Raw genomic sequence first — 15,566 nt, 5'->3', positions numbered from 1 at the left:
AAACCTTTGCGTAGTTCCTGAAGGGGCCGGTATTTGTGCCGAGTATACGGAAATAGTTTTCCACCTCCGTCAACATCTCCAAATGTTCAGAGCAAGATAATTTATAAGGCGAAAATGAAGTGAGCGCAAAATTTTCTGCCCAAGATGCATGTTTTTGAAGCCGTTGATTGGAAATTTTTACCGAGGTTCAATCGCCATTTTACATGTGTTAAAAATTTAACCAACATCACCAGTGAGGGTACCACTTCTTCTTCCCAGACTTCTCCGTTCACAACGGTGCACCTACTACTGGTATTATTTTTGCATCCAATCCGCCAAGGTTACCAAAAACTACACTTTTTTTTTTTTTTTTCTCGCTTGTGTGGCGTTCCCGGGATGGCGCTGCATCCTCGCGGCCTTTGTACTGGTTGCGGCTACTCCCCAACATGTCTCCTCACTCTTAATCTTCCGAGCGCTTCGCGTGTACCCTTCCCTACGCGCAGGCCAGCTGCCCTCGCCAAATCAACGACGACGACGACCGAGTACACTCTGCCCTCGCCGTAAACGCGTTCGCTGCCCTCCCTCCTCTCTCGGGAGAGCAGATGTGCTCTCTCCCTCCTCGCTGACGAGACCACCTTTCCCACCAGGTGAGTTCACGGAGGGGGGAGGGGGGAGCGGCGGTCGGCTGAAGCTGCTGCCGCTGTCCCGGACTCACACGCGCAAAAGCTACGCAAAGCAGCGGCGCCGAAATAAAAACTAATTCTTGGCGAAAAAAAAATAAAAAAAGAATGAAGAGGAGGCGAACGGGCTCTTCCTCCCTTGCGGGCCCCTCTCTCGGTCCTCCTCTCCGACGGGCCCTCGTCGCAGATAGCAGCCGTGGACCGGCCTACCATTGTCAGTGGCAGCGTTGCAGCGGGCCGGTCTGCTCCTCTTTTTCGGGTACGTCGTCGTCGTCTGCTCGTTCCCAGTTGTTTGCCGCCCGTGTGATGCGTGCCCGTGGATAGCGCGTCGCCTCTGCTCGCTTCTGGATGCCCCCGGGGCCACGTCGTGAGATGTCGCCCACGTCGGATCTGCCCATGCGGCACCTCATGTTCTCGGTGAGTCTTGTGCGCTGTTTGGGGTCGTCGCTGCGTTCGTGCCCCGGGTGCTCGCGCGTGGTGAAAAGAGAGGAAGAAAGAAAAAAGTCAACGTCCCGTGACATCAACCAGGGAGTCAGCGCCGGATATGCGCTCCGGGGCGCTTTCCCCCACCACTGTCGTGCCAGACGGCGTTCACTAGTTCAGGTTTATTTTTTGTACGCCCAAGGGGGCCCTGGCAGAGCTGGACAACTCGAGAAAGCGAAAAATATCGCGGCGGCGTTCTTGGTGCCTCTGAACGAGCTTGCCTCAGAATGTAGACGAATCCACGTCGCAAAACAATATGACCGAAACAGACAAGCAAAACGCTCTGGTCCGCAGAAAAACAAGAACCTAATTTCGGTTTTCTACGAATCTGATCACGATGATATATTAAAAAAAAGAAAAGAAAGAAAGCTATACCTGGCTCTCTGAAGCCGTGAATTGAATACTTAATGTACAGCCGGGTTGATAGAGCAATTCTACGCCAAACTTGCACCTCCCAATGTGGTTGGTGCATTCATGAAAGCCTTTGTTTTTGTTCTGGAAGGTGACATTAGCCAGCAGCCCATATTATTTCCAAGAAAACCAAACCTGTGTCCACATAGCTCTACTGGGGAGCTCTATGCGCGCGCGCGTCGGCCATTGGAACATGGCGCAAAGGAGAAAGAAAAGCCGCACCAGCTAGGAAGTATCCAAATTGGCCATTATGGAACATCCTCACAACTCGCCATTACGACATATTGTACAAACATATGCTGTGCATGACGAGCTAGAGGGGGTGCTTTATTAACGAATCCGTGGGTAACGCATTATACTTGTAGCCTCCAGTGTCGCGTCAATTACCGGGCAGTTACGAGCGCAGTGAAGGTACTACAGCAGCCTCTAATGTAGTGGATGATAATATCTCATATTAATCCCACGAATAGACCAATTGTGAACGTTCAGGAGAACGCATGGTTAGATATGTAAACTCCGGAAAGGTAAGTACCCAGAACGAGGACCGCGGAGGGATGTGATGTGGTCGCAGTAGAAGAATACATGTGTTAAAACTTTCGTGCTGCGTCAGTCTAGAGCGATGCTTTTGCGTTTTCACGCAAAATCCTCGTTTTAGACTGTACAAAAAAGGGGAGGAAGTGGCCACTTCCTCGCGATATCCGAAATTGTGGGCATCATCGAGACTCACTGCTTGATGCCCTTTGTTTAGCCCACAAGACGCGGTGGATGCCAGAGTTAAAGGATTTAGCAAAGGTGTCAGACTTTATTATATATATATATATATATATATATATATATATATATATATATATATATATATATATATATATATATATATATATATATATATATATATGATGAATCGCTGTAGCGAGGCAAGAATACAATTCCATTGCGCAACGCTCTCATTCAGTGGAGGAAACAAAACGTAAGTGTCGTTCATGGCAGCTCTTCGTTTCTACGCAGAGGATGGTTTCCAAGTTCCGTTCTCTGTTTCACTTCCTCGTTCTCTATTTTGTCACAGAAGCGTGCTACCTTGCAAATGCGTTAGCTACCTCAAAACCTCGAGCTTAGCGCATGTGAGAGCCGGGAATCTGACAACCGCCGGGAAAAGATTTGCCCGTGTACATTGTCAAACACATTTAGTCGGAGCTTCGCGCACTAAGAAGTGGATCGAAATTCTTGCATTTTTCAGGGCCCACGACGACACGAAAGAAATCATTTCCCGGGCTGACGCACATGTAGACTCCATATTCGTGAAGAACTCAAATGCATAACTACGTAATTTACATTTAGAGGCACGATGGAAGTGTGCGTGTCCACACGCGACTCGCTTCAGGCGTCGCGTGAGCCACTCGCTTCAGGAAAACTGGGCAACGTTATCAAGATACGCCACCCGCAAGGGCCTCGTGAATATTTTGCAGTATTGAAAACAAAAAGATTAAATAACGCTTTGAAAACATATAGCACGCTCTGCATAATCTGCATACGCCCTTAACACGCGATGCGACATGTTTCACGACCGCGCATACCGAAGTTTACGGGGCTCTACGAGCACACATATTCTCGAATGAAAATCCAGTATTGAGTTCCCTGTGGACGAAGGCTGGAGGTTGTAAATGTCCTTCAGTTCTGTTTTAGAATAAGATTGGAGTGGATGCAAGTTCTTCCGAGTAAAATGACGTGGCATTCATATTCGTTGGGGTGTCGCCGGAGTTGGGGCTTGTATGGGTGAGAATAATGGTGGTTGTGACAACATCGTCCCTTTATTTTGCTTTTGGAATGCATAATTAAAGTGAGTGGTATTTCACGATCGCAAATACCTAAGTTGCAAGAGAGCCAGCTAGGTCATTGTGGGGGCAACCTGTACTGATTATAGGCGCTTTCTTCGTGTATTACTTAACGCGCGATCTGGATAGTCAGAAAATCCGGCGTCGTCGTTGAGAGCGAAAAATCACGGGAATGGCTTTGGCAAGGCCAGGCACTGATTCTTCGACGGCTTGTGCGACTTAACGAGACCACGTGATACCGGGAAGTTGGGAAGAGCTACCAACTCTGGTTGCTCATTTGAGGTTAGAAGGTGGAATAAAAAACAACCTTACAGTGCTCTTCAATACCGAGTCAGGGTGGTCGCCTATACGCTATCGCGTCATAACCTTAAAGACTAAGCGTACGTGTTCCCACGATTTCTTACCACCTTTCTATGCATTACTTTCACCAGGGCCCGCTTGCACAAAACAATCTCAAGACTGTCTTAGCTAAGTCCAGACTTAACTGGAGTCTAAAGAATAGGCCACTAGCATGGCCGCTTAAGACTGGAGTCAAGACTGGGCTTCATTCCTGACTTGGATAAGTCGCTTGTATGATTACGACTCTAGTGCTGTCTTGGTTAAGACACAAGGACGCCAGGTGTCTAAGTAGAGAAATTAGGGAAATACAGGGATGCGCTGGCACTGTCCCTGCTGTAAGATGTACACATTCCGTCAATTTTGCGTTGTGTAAAATCCGTGCCATTGCTTTTTGCGGCTTAAGATTGTGTTACGAGGAAAAATGCCCCACGTGGTTGCTGAGGCCGTTCTGGAAAGCCACTCTTGTGAATATGAACCCGAAGCGTTCGACGTTCGGAACACGAGCCGTCTTAAATAAGCTTGGTCTTTCTAAAGACACCATTTAAGTCTGGACTTAGCTCGGACTTTATCGTGCAAGCCGGCCCAGGTTTTGAATGTTGTAACCAACCCACTTCCAGCAAGTAAACAGCTGATTTGTCTTCTGAAAATGAGTATTTCCTGAATAAGAGCCCTCAAAGCTGGTGGTGTGTTATTGAGTTAAAGTGCACGCATGCATAGCAATAACAACTTTTTGGTCAGCCTTTCCGCCTACCGTGCTTTGTCAGTAAACTAACATGTTTGTTGATTATTACTCCAGTCGTTCCCACGCAGACAGCGGTGCCAGTGTCACTCTGCAAGTAGCATTCCTCTTACGTATTTGCAATTCAATGGCACCGTCAAGCCATTTTTTTTTTTTTTTTTTACAATGCATTCAGACCTGAAATTTCTTGTCAGATATGCTAACGTGACAGTTTGACTAAGGTTATTTATGCCTCATAAAAAACGCTCACAAGGCTAATAAAATGCACAAAGTTGCATGGTTATTCGGCGTTAACAGAAACAAGAAGGCTCAGATCGTCTCTGCCTTGTGCACACGCTTGGGTGTGGGAAGGAAAGGCGCATCTTTCCTTTACTTCCTTACGCTGGAGACTCTCAGCTAGCATGAACCGTAACCCTATTCATCACGCATGCGTGGCGTGTTCCTGTGGTCCAGTGTTCAGCAGCTGCAGCCGGTTAATATCCGACGACGGAGATTCCGTCGGTTTTCGATAAGAGGCGCGCATACACTGTGTGCGCGAAAGGGGACTGGGTGTCGGCCGCCATCGAAGATTTGCTTAAGGTCAGATTACTGCCATACATTCTCGATGAGGCACCACCCCGAGCGGAGGACGTTTCTTTTTCCAGGGAGAAGCGTGGGAATAATAAGAGCGAGAAGCGGCGATAGAAGGTGAGTAGAAAAAAAAAAAAAAAAGGCGAGGCGTCGCACGCTGTGCGCGCGAAGAAGAACCAGTCCGCGCTGGGTTCTTTTTGGCGCACCCGCACCAAGGGCCGACTGAGCGCAGTCGAGGTGATTTATCGGCCTCTTCGCAGCACGGTGTCCAGACGGGAGGCAACCAATTATGCGCGTCCAGAGCGGCCCGATCGCATCGGGCGCCTACTCCGAGCTGGGCGGCCTTGCGCGCGGCCTGACCATCCGCGTGTGAAATTCCCAGCTCTCCGCCACGCTCTTGCGTGCAGTGGTAGCCAGGCCGAAGAGGAGAACGAAGACGTTACAACGACGCGCCTAACTGCCCTTTTGTCTCGTGCGTTTCCGAGTCGTCATCGATGCGTCGTTGTACACTCGTCAAAGAAGCAAGGCATCGCGAACGGCCCGTATAATAAAGAGGACCGAAACAAGACGAGGGTAGTTATACGCCGACGCAAGACCGCCTTGTGTCACGAAGAGGTGGCATCGGGTGTTTTTTTTTTTCGTTCAGCCAGCTCCAGCCGTGCTGAGTGGAATTATGGAAACGAAGCTTATCGGGAGGCTCCACCCATGCTCAGCGAGCGAATGGTAGACCAGTCGCTGCACTTGCCTAGCGCTCTGTGCACCGGCGTTGGAAACGTCGCCTTTTGAACCTTTCCAAATGTCACGAGGAGCCCTGACTTAGCTCCATCAGGCTTTCATTGCGCTCTAGGTACTGCATTGGCTTGCGCACAACTCTTTGCATGTGTACGAAATATCCTCAAGGTTCGTCTTCTCCTTACTTGCAGTCAGCCTCCTCTTCTGCAGTGCTTAAACGAATTCGTCTATAGGTTGGAGAAACATTTTTCAAATGAATGCGCTCTCAATTTTCAATTAAATGCCGCTGAGGGCACGCGGAGCGCCGAATCCCGTGCACTGCCTTCCCTCTGGTGCAGTTCAGCTGCCGTGTCTTCGCTATCCGATGGCCGGTCGAGAGCTCTTCCGATTCGTGTTCGCGTGCGCCTGTTGGGAAGAAATGTTACGCTCGAACAGGTGAGAAAGCGCCGGTGTGCGTCGTTACACGGACCCCACTGCGTGGGCAGGCAGGTACCACACAGCAGTAGGAGCGCCGAAGCGCTGGGAAAGTGCTGCAAAACGGGTGGCGCTGCAGAGCCGCATCTGCCTCCGTTCAAGCGGCACGCGCGTGCGACCGCGTCGCCGAGAGTCGAGGCGCGCACATGTCACGTCCTCGTGACAGCCGTGCACTACTGCTTCGGCCCGATAGCGAAGTCGTCCTGACAGTTCTAGGTCTCGCGGAGACTGCCGGCAGATGGGTGCGCCGCATGTCCGCGGGGGTATTTGCAGCGTCCTATGACTGTCCTGAGCGGGAACGAATCGTCCAAGACTTCCGCGAAGATCCTCGTGACCGACTTTTTTCCCACGATACGAGTTTTGTTTGCGTATAATCGGATGAGCTTTTGTAAACTGCATGATCTATGGTCAATTGTGAGGTCCGTCCAATAGCCGAGGCGCGCTTGAAGGGCATGGAACCAGCAGGCATCGGGGAGGGGGTGAGGGGGAGAAGGTAAAGAGTGGCTCTGACCCCACTCAATCTTTCACCCCAAAAACCCTTCGCCTCAACTGCGTCGGAAGGAAATATTGTGACCTGTCCATTTTCAGAGTGAATAGCTTTCGCGCTGGAAAAGCAGAGCGATGCTTTCCAAATGACTGCGCATGTTTGCTGAACAACTTCTGAACCGGAGTGCGTGCCCAACGAGCGCTCACCGCTCCTTGGTGCCGCAACCGCACAGCGAGGAGAGGTGCCCACGGGGTGCTACTGGAACTGCCGGCGGCGGACCTGGGAGGAGCAATCGCAGTATACACGGGCGTGCCGCGCGTGGTTGTGCTGGTGGCGGCGGGACGACCCGGAAGAGGCGAGGAGAGCCACGACGGCCGAATCAAGTCGGGCAGCCTCGAACCTGGCCTGCCGGTCAGTCTCCCGGCGTGGACAACCCGCCTCGAGACCATTTCGCTCCAGCGGCGGCCGTCAAGCTGTGGAGCACGCAGTCCGTCGCCGCTTGCCCTCTCGTCTGTTCGCCGTGCAGCGGGCCACGGTGCGGGCGGAACCCTTCCAAGGCACATGGGCGTGGCACTGACGCTCTGGAAGGTCGCATGTGTATTCAGAGCCTCGTGGCCTTTCTCTTCGCGGGCGTACAAAGGATTTCAGGCGTCAGCACCAACAGAAGATGGGTCTACGGCAATGATGCGCATGTACGGTTTTCAGCTCGGATCTGTGTAGGGTCAACCGTCGTGCAGTTGTTCAGCATTCTCTTCCATGCTGTTATTTCGAGAGTAGTTCTTATGAAAAGTTATTTGCAGCTTATTTCTGAGCCTCGCTTAAGGCTGTAGCTTTGATAAGTGTGCGACAGGTGCGACGGGTGTCGGCATCGGCAGAGCGGCTGAGGAATATCCTCTATACGTTAGAAACACACACACACACACACACACACACACACACACACACACACACACACACACACACACACACACACACACACACACACACACACACACACACACACACACACACACACACACACACACACACACACACACACACACACACACATATATATATATATATATATATATATATATATATATATTTTCCGGTATACCAAGTCTCTATAAACACTATCTGCGACTGTTTTCTAACGCATTGCTGAGGAGCTTCTGTTTCTTAGCTCACAATTTAAAGTCCTAAAATTTTCATCAGCAGATATAGCGACAACTGGTGCCACTTACCTTATCCAAGTACAGAGCTTGAATTCATGCTTGGAATGTTTTTCCTCTTTTGTTTTATCTTCACGAGAGGTAAAAATGGTCTGTTTTCGAAATCATATTTTTTTTCTCCAACTCTCCCAAAGAAAATGTACTATAATGTAAGCCAGTAAGGTCGAGTTTGATGCCAGCTCGCGAGAACAAGAATTTGCGCATTTCACCTCTGTTTTCCTAACATTCCTATTTTGTTAACTCTTTTCTTTTGGAATCGAAAGTGCGAGCAGCTCTCTTCTAAGCGAGTTGAACAGGACGAATTTTTTTAGGTCACGCTAGTTTCTTTATTGTGCTTCCAGTAGGCATCGCAGCAGCAGAAGGCCACCAAGAGCGCAGATGCCGATGTTGTACCGCTGACGCTATTCCACGGCCGTTCTCATCATTTGCTTCCAAGCCTTGCGTCAGCGAAACAGCGGCCGGCGTTTTCTGTTTGCAAAGGTGTCGTCTGGCGCTTCTGAGCAGTCATGACAGGGGCAAAAAGGTTGCTCGTCTCATTCGACTTCTCCAGCTCCATTGCCTGCGCCCGCAAAACGCAAAGCAGCCGTTGATGCATACTCGTCAGATCCGCGTTTTCAAGTTCGCGCACTCAGCAAGTATAGGAGGTATTCACATGACGTCACAGCTGACGTCAGTATGCAGCCGACGCCATCTTTGCGTCCTGTTTTGACTAGTACTAGTACGGGGCGGCGGTTAGGTTAGCTGTTCGTGCGCGTCCGTTTGCTCTGTCACTCTGCCTCATGCCAGCACCGTTGTTATGAAAACTCAATCGGTATCATGAGTGACAGTTCGATTTATCGGCGAAGTGTGCGCGATGCGGACAGAGACCTGTACGAAACAAAACTTTGGTACCAACCCGTGTGCAGTCGATATGTGCAACGGCACGGTAAGCGTCGGCCTGTGCCCACGCATAAATATGTGCGACATTCATGAATTCCTTGTCCTACAGACGAGCTTCATCACAAGAAACCAATCGAAAGACTACCGACCACTCGAAGAATGCAACTACGTTACAAGCGGCTGGGTTAAAAGCCGCGGTTGAAGCAGACGAACTCGTTCTTTGTGCAATTACGTGCGTGCCGTCCAACGTTTATACCAACTAAATCGCTGAGACTTTGTAGCTGATATTCTGCATAGGAATGGCGTTTGGTAGTCAGTATCTTTTATACAAAACTTGTTTGGTGTACTTGCCTCAATCGATCAGAAGAAATCGGATGTTTGCATCGTCTGTGGCGGTAAGGAAGCAAAAGAAACCGCTGCCACACGCCACAGCGATGACACCGGTAGCGCCACCTCGTTGCCTTGCGGGCTCGAAATAACCTTTTGCAACAAAACTCTTGAAATACAGCGCAGTTTTGGCCAAGCTAAACTTGATTTATTAGAGATAAATTTGTTTATAAAGTTCTTCAAACCTTCTGCAAAACAACTCTGCCCGCCTACGTTCCTTCGCCGAATCTGCATGCGGTCTGCTTTGATTAGCAGCCGACACAGACGATGCGAACATCCAACTTCTTCTGATCGAATGAGGCAAGTACGGCAACACAAAGTTTAGCGAGTCCTCTTTGAAGGATTTTATTTCAACAAAACACGACGAGGAGGTGTTGGCGGCGCACTGAATGCATGCGCATGACTGCAAGCGACATTGCCGCGCTGCTCTTTTACCGGGAATGTGTCTTCCGAGTGCGTGAAGAACAGTCGTGCACAGATAGTGACAAGAGCTGGCTGCTAGGCCACATCCGGAAGATTCCAGTCCAGCCCATTTTGACACACATTTCTCATATTCCATGATAATTGTGCGGTTGTGCCGTGCCAGCCATACGTGGCGTCGCATCTCGGGGAAGTGTCACGTTCGGGTGGAGTTGTTCGTGTGTACTTCCGGAACCTTAAAATGCCGAGGTCTTTCGCACAGCTCTTCAGCTTCCGTTGTTCACACTGTGCACGCGTCTATTACAGTCTATGATAGCTCAATAAACAACATATAGCTGCGGGTGCCCCTGCTTGTAGAACCGCACGACAGCACTTGATACGCACGTTCGCCCTGTTCGTTCCGTGGACACAAAAATGGCCGACTGTGCCTCAATTACCCACAATGCACCGCGCACAGCGCATCAGTGAATACCCCCTATAGTCGGTTCTTAAACTCTCGTGCATACTGGGGCAACGTCACGCTCAAAGGTCACGCACTCTAACCGAGTTGCCTGAAAGCTCCCCGATTGGCTTGTCGCACATGACTTTGGTGCGCGCGGCGCCCAAGTATGGCGACCCTAGTCGCGGAGTGGGCGAAAGCGGCGTCGTGAGGAACTCGGTGCTGCGGGGTGCACGGCGGAATAATTACCGTGCTTCTGCGCGGCCTCTCCACGTCGCGCACCACGCGCGCCGGCCGTGCGACTGGGAGGCCGATTCTTCATTCAGCGACGGCTGCTTCCCGCCGCCAGACACGACGGGCAGCTGCCGCCGAGCGCGCGGCCCCCTTCGGAAGGAAAGGCGCGCACCTTGGGTCAGCTGCCCCACCCCAGAGAGCCTTCGGCCTGCCTGCACGGGGCGCCGTGGAGGGGACCATTTCAGTCCAAGTTGCGCCCGACGTTTCTTTTTCGTTTTTCTACCGGACAGAGCGCTTACCGCCCCGATGCGTGTGGTTGGGGCGAAATTCGCTGATTACCTAGGCGAGTGTGGTACCGGGGAGTGAAGGAGAAAGAAGCATGAAGGTTGTAGCGATACAAAGAGAAACTCTATGCACGGCATTTTTGTAGTAATTCTCCTGCGCGAGTAAAAGTCGTGACGTAACTCTGTCCAAGTTCACGACTCTAGGTGCCGGCGTAGAGCTTGAGAGTGAAGAAAAGTGAGGGGAACGTAATGAGGGGTTAAGGCGGAGTGCAAACGAAGCAAAAAAAAAAAAAATATTTGAATATCCCACAGAGTGAGTGTTTTTGGAGCCTCTTGAGTTTATTGGAGCCACCGGTATTGTTTCATGTTCCACGTGCCGGAATATTTTACCAAGTTAATTTCTTACGGCAATTCGTAGAAGAGGGTTCGAGGTCTACTACACATTGAGGAAGCAGTGTGTATTTCTCTTTGCTATAGTCTGATCAAACTCAGGTGTGCAGCAATCGCCACACAGAAATCTCCCGTGAGAGAAAACAGTCTGCTGCTAAAGGTTTTCTTGTTACCTAAATAAAAAGCTAACCACCAGACCAAATTATAAGCTCAAAGATTTTTATGACGTCTGGCTTATTTGGTGTAGTAAAATATCAAAAACTGGCATTGTTTCCCTTTTGACAGAGCAACAATCACGCAGCGTACTATGGTAAAGAGTTACCAACCGCTGTGTTCTCTCTCTCTTTTTTTTTTTTTAATTGTGTCCTACTACAGGTATAGTTTACAACAGGCGTTTGAAACAATCTCTCAAGTGGCGCACATTCTTCGGTTTCTTATTTGTTCATTTGTGTGACGGTTTTATACTCCCTCTCTCATGTACGCGGTTGGCTGCACAGCATTCGCCCTGAAGTTTATTTTCCTGTCCGCGGTCAGTAATCGAGTCATAATGTGGCGTTGCCTCCGACACTGCTAGTAAGCAGTGACATCGGCGTTCACGGCGTGAGCTATGTGTCAATGCTCTTCGTCAACAGTCAGGTGCGCGCCTCATTGTGCTCCACTGCGCTCACGCGCATTTCACTTGCGCGCCAAGCAACCAATACCTTATACCTTTATTAGCGCAGAAATCCGGGGGCACACAACGTTGCTGACATTCAAATTGTCGAATACGGGGACAGAGTACAGCGAAAAGCTGAAGCCGCGACTCATGGACATCTCTTCTCAACGCGTCCCATTCGGCCGTTATTTACGTGAATCTTGAAAACTGTACAGATTTTCCAAATTCACGCAAAAACGGATTACACAATGCATTGTCGTCGACTTCAGACAAAGCTGAGACTGCTCCGAGACGGATATTGTACTAGGTTCGAGACTGGCATTGTCATGAGAGAGGGAGCAAAAGAAAAATAAAGCAACTTAATTGTGACTTTTTACTCGGAAACGCCGAAACGACACCGTGAAAATATCTCCGGGCAGCCTTGTTGTTTGTCTTGGTGAGTTCAACAGAGCTCCCAGAAATAAATTTCAGTCCTTTTGGTTTGGTTTGTGGGGTTTAACGTCCCAAAGCGACTCAGGCTATGAGAGACGCCGTAGTGGAGGACTCTGGATCAGTCGTTATACTCTCTATATATCCTAGCTTCCTTCTTTTTTTTTTTTTTTTTTTTTTGTGCGGTGCAAAATGGCTCCTGTGACTCGGTAATATTAGGTGGTTAATGGCGATGAGGCACCAATAAAAGCGACAAGGGTCTGATTAGAAATGTTGGGCACGTGTAGCTGCCGCTCTTTTCTTCGTAAACAGCTGGCACAACGCGGCGATGATAGCGCAATGAGTGCGGTCCCGTATTGGTGGTCGGCAGTTCGAAGGGAACCGACAGCGAGTGACCTCTCGGGCGAGAAAGAAAGAGAGAGAGAGAGAGAGAGAGAGAGAGAAAGAGAGAGAGCTAGCACCTCGACGCATAGAGTTAATACACAAACGCTCTTCAAGAGACGCAAACAGTCGACGATGGAGAGACGAAAGCACCCCGGAGATGGGTCGGACGTACGAGTAGCAACGACAACCAGCAGCTCAATCAGCGGCGGTACCGCGGGGCGCCTTGCCTGAGGCAAGCGTTGCGAAACGGTGACAACATTGTCTTTTTGTCAAACGATCTCTTCTGGCGACTCTCGCGACCGGGCTAATGTTTCTACAGCGATCTGCGTCTTGCCGCGGGCGCGACGAATGACGACCGCGAACGCTCGTTGCGTAAGGATGCTCCTATATACTTGGAGGGTGCACAGTTAGCGGGCTGGCCTTGACCGCGAGACTGCAGAGCGGCGACGAGCGCGTTTAACTGCAGCGACCGATGGTTATGCCACTTCTGAGCTAACGCGGTAACCCGTGTTTTGCTCCGCCGCGCCGCTGCACCAAACAAGGAGTTTCGGAACGAGTGTAGCGCTAGCGGACGACCTGGTCGGTAACAGAGCTGTCGTAAGCGCGGTCGACCCACCGCAAATCGTCTGGACTGGGACGTGGCGGCAAAAGAACGATACAAGTCCCCCAAAGGAGGGGGGTTTAGAAAAACAGCGAGAGAAAGATATGAACGAAGGAGGGAACCCAACCTCAAGTTTGCCTGCGCGACTGCAGCGCGCACTTCCTTAAGCTGCGAAATTCAGCAGCGCTAGTCGGGCGCGCCGCGCCGTGACAGGCTGTGTCCGCTTTCTCTCTCCGCGTGCTGCTCGCGCCCGTTGCGCGCGTCTCTTTTCGACCATACTCGACGGCGGCGCGTGCAACATACGTCCGGCGACAACATCGCGCGCCGATTATGTTCTTCGGTTAGTAGTTTAGTGATGCTTGAAACAGCGTCGCGGCTTCTTAAAAGCGGGAATGCGTCTTGCTTGTTTACCTTGCGGCTTGTTCTCCTCAGACGACACATTCGCCTTCTGGCTTGTGCATTATGCACTGAAATTCTAGGCAGGTAGCACGAATTGTATATGCAAGTAAGATATAAATGGAGCAGGTCAGGACTCGATAGCTGCAGCTGGGAAGTAACTGTAATGATACATCGCCTGCGACAACAAAAAAGAGCACGCCGGCGGTCCTTCACTTCGGCCCCTGCAAACCGGCATTGCGTAAAATCTCAAAGGCGAAAATGGCAGGCACCATATACGCAAAGTCCTGTCGTATACAAGGGGTAACAAGCAGCGAAACTCTGCAGTTTACAACCCTAGTTTATAGACTCCCACGTTACTGCACAAAAGCGGTTCCGCATTAAGCATATACTTAATGCGGCACTGCTTTTATACGGTAACGTCGGAGTCGCTCGCACCTTGATGTTTTTGCAGCGCGTAGATAGGTGACTCATGTAGGCGCGTTCCTCTCAGTGGTCATCCGCGTCCGTGGAGAGTTGAAAGTCGGAAGCGCGGGCGTCGAGTGGTTGCGCGCAGGAGCGTGTTAGCGACGGGCCCATGGGAGGTTGGGTCATAGTAGGACTATGATGAATGCGCGCCTGCACAAGGATAATCTGCTAAAGTAATTATATCCTTGTGACCTAGAGATACGGTGCTGCAAATAATTGTGCCACCTGTTGATGCCGTTTGGTTTATAAACGGTTGTGTTGGACAGGAACACGTGACAATATTTTTTACACAAAATTGCTTTCTCGAGAAGTCAAGAAGCTAGCCCTTCTCTCTTTTACAGAATCAGCAGGCCCAGAATTGGTTAAATTAACTCAGAGCGCGAATTTTCAATCGTGCGTTTAAAATGGAAAATATATTATACTAATCCCCATTAGCGGGAGACATTAGCATAAATGGGAACATGCTTGCATGGAAATTAAAGTAGCTTGACTTGGAGGCGAGCTCTTCATTGGCGGTCTCCTCTCTGGACCCCTTCGGGCAACGGGCTGACGACGCAACCTTGAACATGAGGCAGACCAGCGGGCGCGCACTCGACAAACATCAACAAAGCCGACAGCGCGATTTGCTTGGGCTAGGTCCTTCAGGGAGAAGAAACAAATAAAGGAAAAGAACTCCGGGCACGGCTTAGCGATTCGGCCACAACGAGGTGCAAGAGACGAGCGGCGTCGGTGAGGCGAAAAGCGCAGCGACCAGCGGTCCGCGGGGACGTCGTTTCACGCTTGCCAACGCGGAAACAAAGCAGCGTGACCACATCTGGGGAAAAAAGGGGAGGGAGGGCTGCAACGGTCTGGCTGCACAGCGGTCGACTTTCCACTGCTTGTCGTCGGCTTCCGCGAAATCCGCATTCTGCGCTGCCTAGGGTACCTCGATGTCAACGCGGCACCACAGCCAGAGCGCTTCCTTCGCTGCCATTCGCTCGGACGGGCGCCCCTTCAAGAATCACATTCTGTCCCGCTGCGCAGCTCATCTGGCGGCCACCGTCATCACGTCATCCCGACCGACAAAACGCGGCAGAGGCAAATAATCCAGCAAAAGAAGATAGGCGAAAGAATTGCTGCGTTTAATCGGTTCCCCCAGTTCCCACGATGCTGTTTGCGAGGGCCTCCTTTTCGGAGGCGTTCTGTCCTCCTTTCCCATGGGGGTGTCTCTCCTCCTTGCTGTGCGGCAAAGGCAGCAGTGATACGGAGGAGGGGTGAAAATGATGAAAGAGAAAATCCGCCGGTTCTCTCCTCGTCGATCTTTTTGTGCGCGCTGCTCCCAAGAGGTTCCTGAGCTCTTTCGCAAACTCGGCCAAAGCGCGTGGTTCGCCTCGGCTCGCTCGTGTGAACGGGGAGATGCGACAAGCACTCTCCATTAGCTGGGCGCGGTTCGTATGCTTCTGCGCGCAGCAGGTGAGCGGCGAGTGATCGAGAAAAAAGTGCACTCGCCTTTCCCGATTCGGGCCCGCGCGGTCTGCTACTGTAAGTGGGCACGTAAGCCAAATATAGATGCGAGCAGCGCCGCGAGGACGCGATCACTGCCCGCTCTGGTAAGTCACGGCAAAATAGTAAACATTTCAAAAACTAAGCGATTCCTGTCTTTCTTTCTTTCTTTCTGTCTTTA

General features: G+C 50.7%; 1 protein-coding gene across 2 annotated transcripts in view; it reads left to right on the top strand.

Annotated features, from left to right (window-relative positions):
• Nucleotides 1–770: 770 nt before the first annotated feature.
• Nucleotides 771–15,566, top strand: part of Cad88C (cadherin 88C) — a 176,444-nt gene continuing 161,648 nt past the window's right edge. For both annotated transcript variants that reach the window (XM_084588982.1, XM_084588981.1), the window contains exon 1: nucleotides 771–1,076. The gene's annotated coding sequence lies outside the window, so the exon portion shown is untranslated. The remainder of the gene's footprint in view (nucleotides 1,077–15,566) is intronic.

The sequence above is a fragment of the Amblyomma maculatum genome, chromosome 1 (genome assembly GCF_055883805.1).
Source record: "Amblyomma maculatum isolate TAMU_Amacu chromosome 1, ASM5588380v1, whole genome shotgun sequence".
Classification (NCBI taxonomy): domain Eukaryota; kingdom Metazoa; phylum Arthropoda; class Arachnida; order Ixodida; family Ixodidae; genus Amblyomma; species Amblyomma maculatum.
The sequence above is the reverse complement of the archived record's forward strand: the minus strand, read 5'-3'. Positions and strand labels throughout refer to the sequence as shown.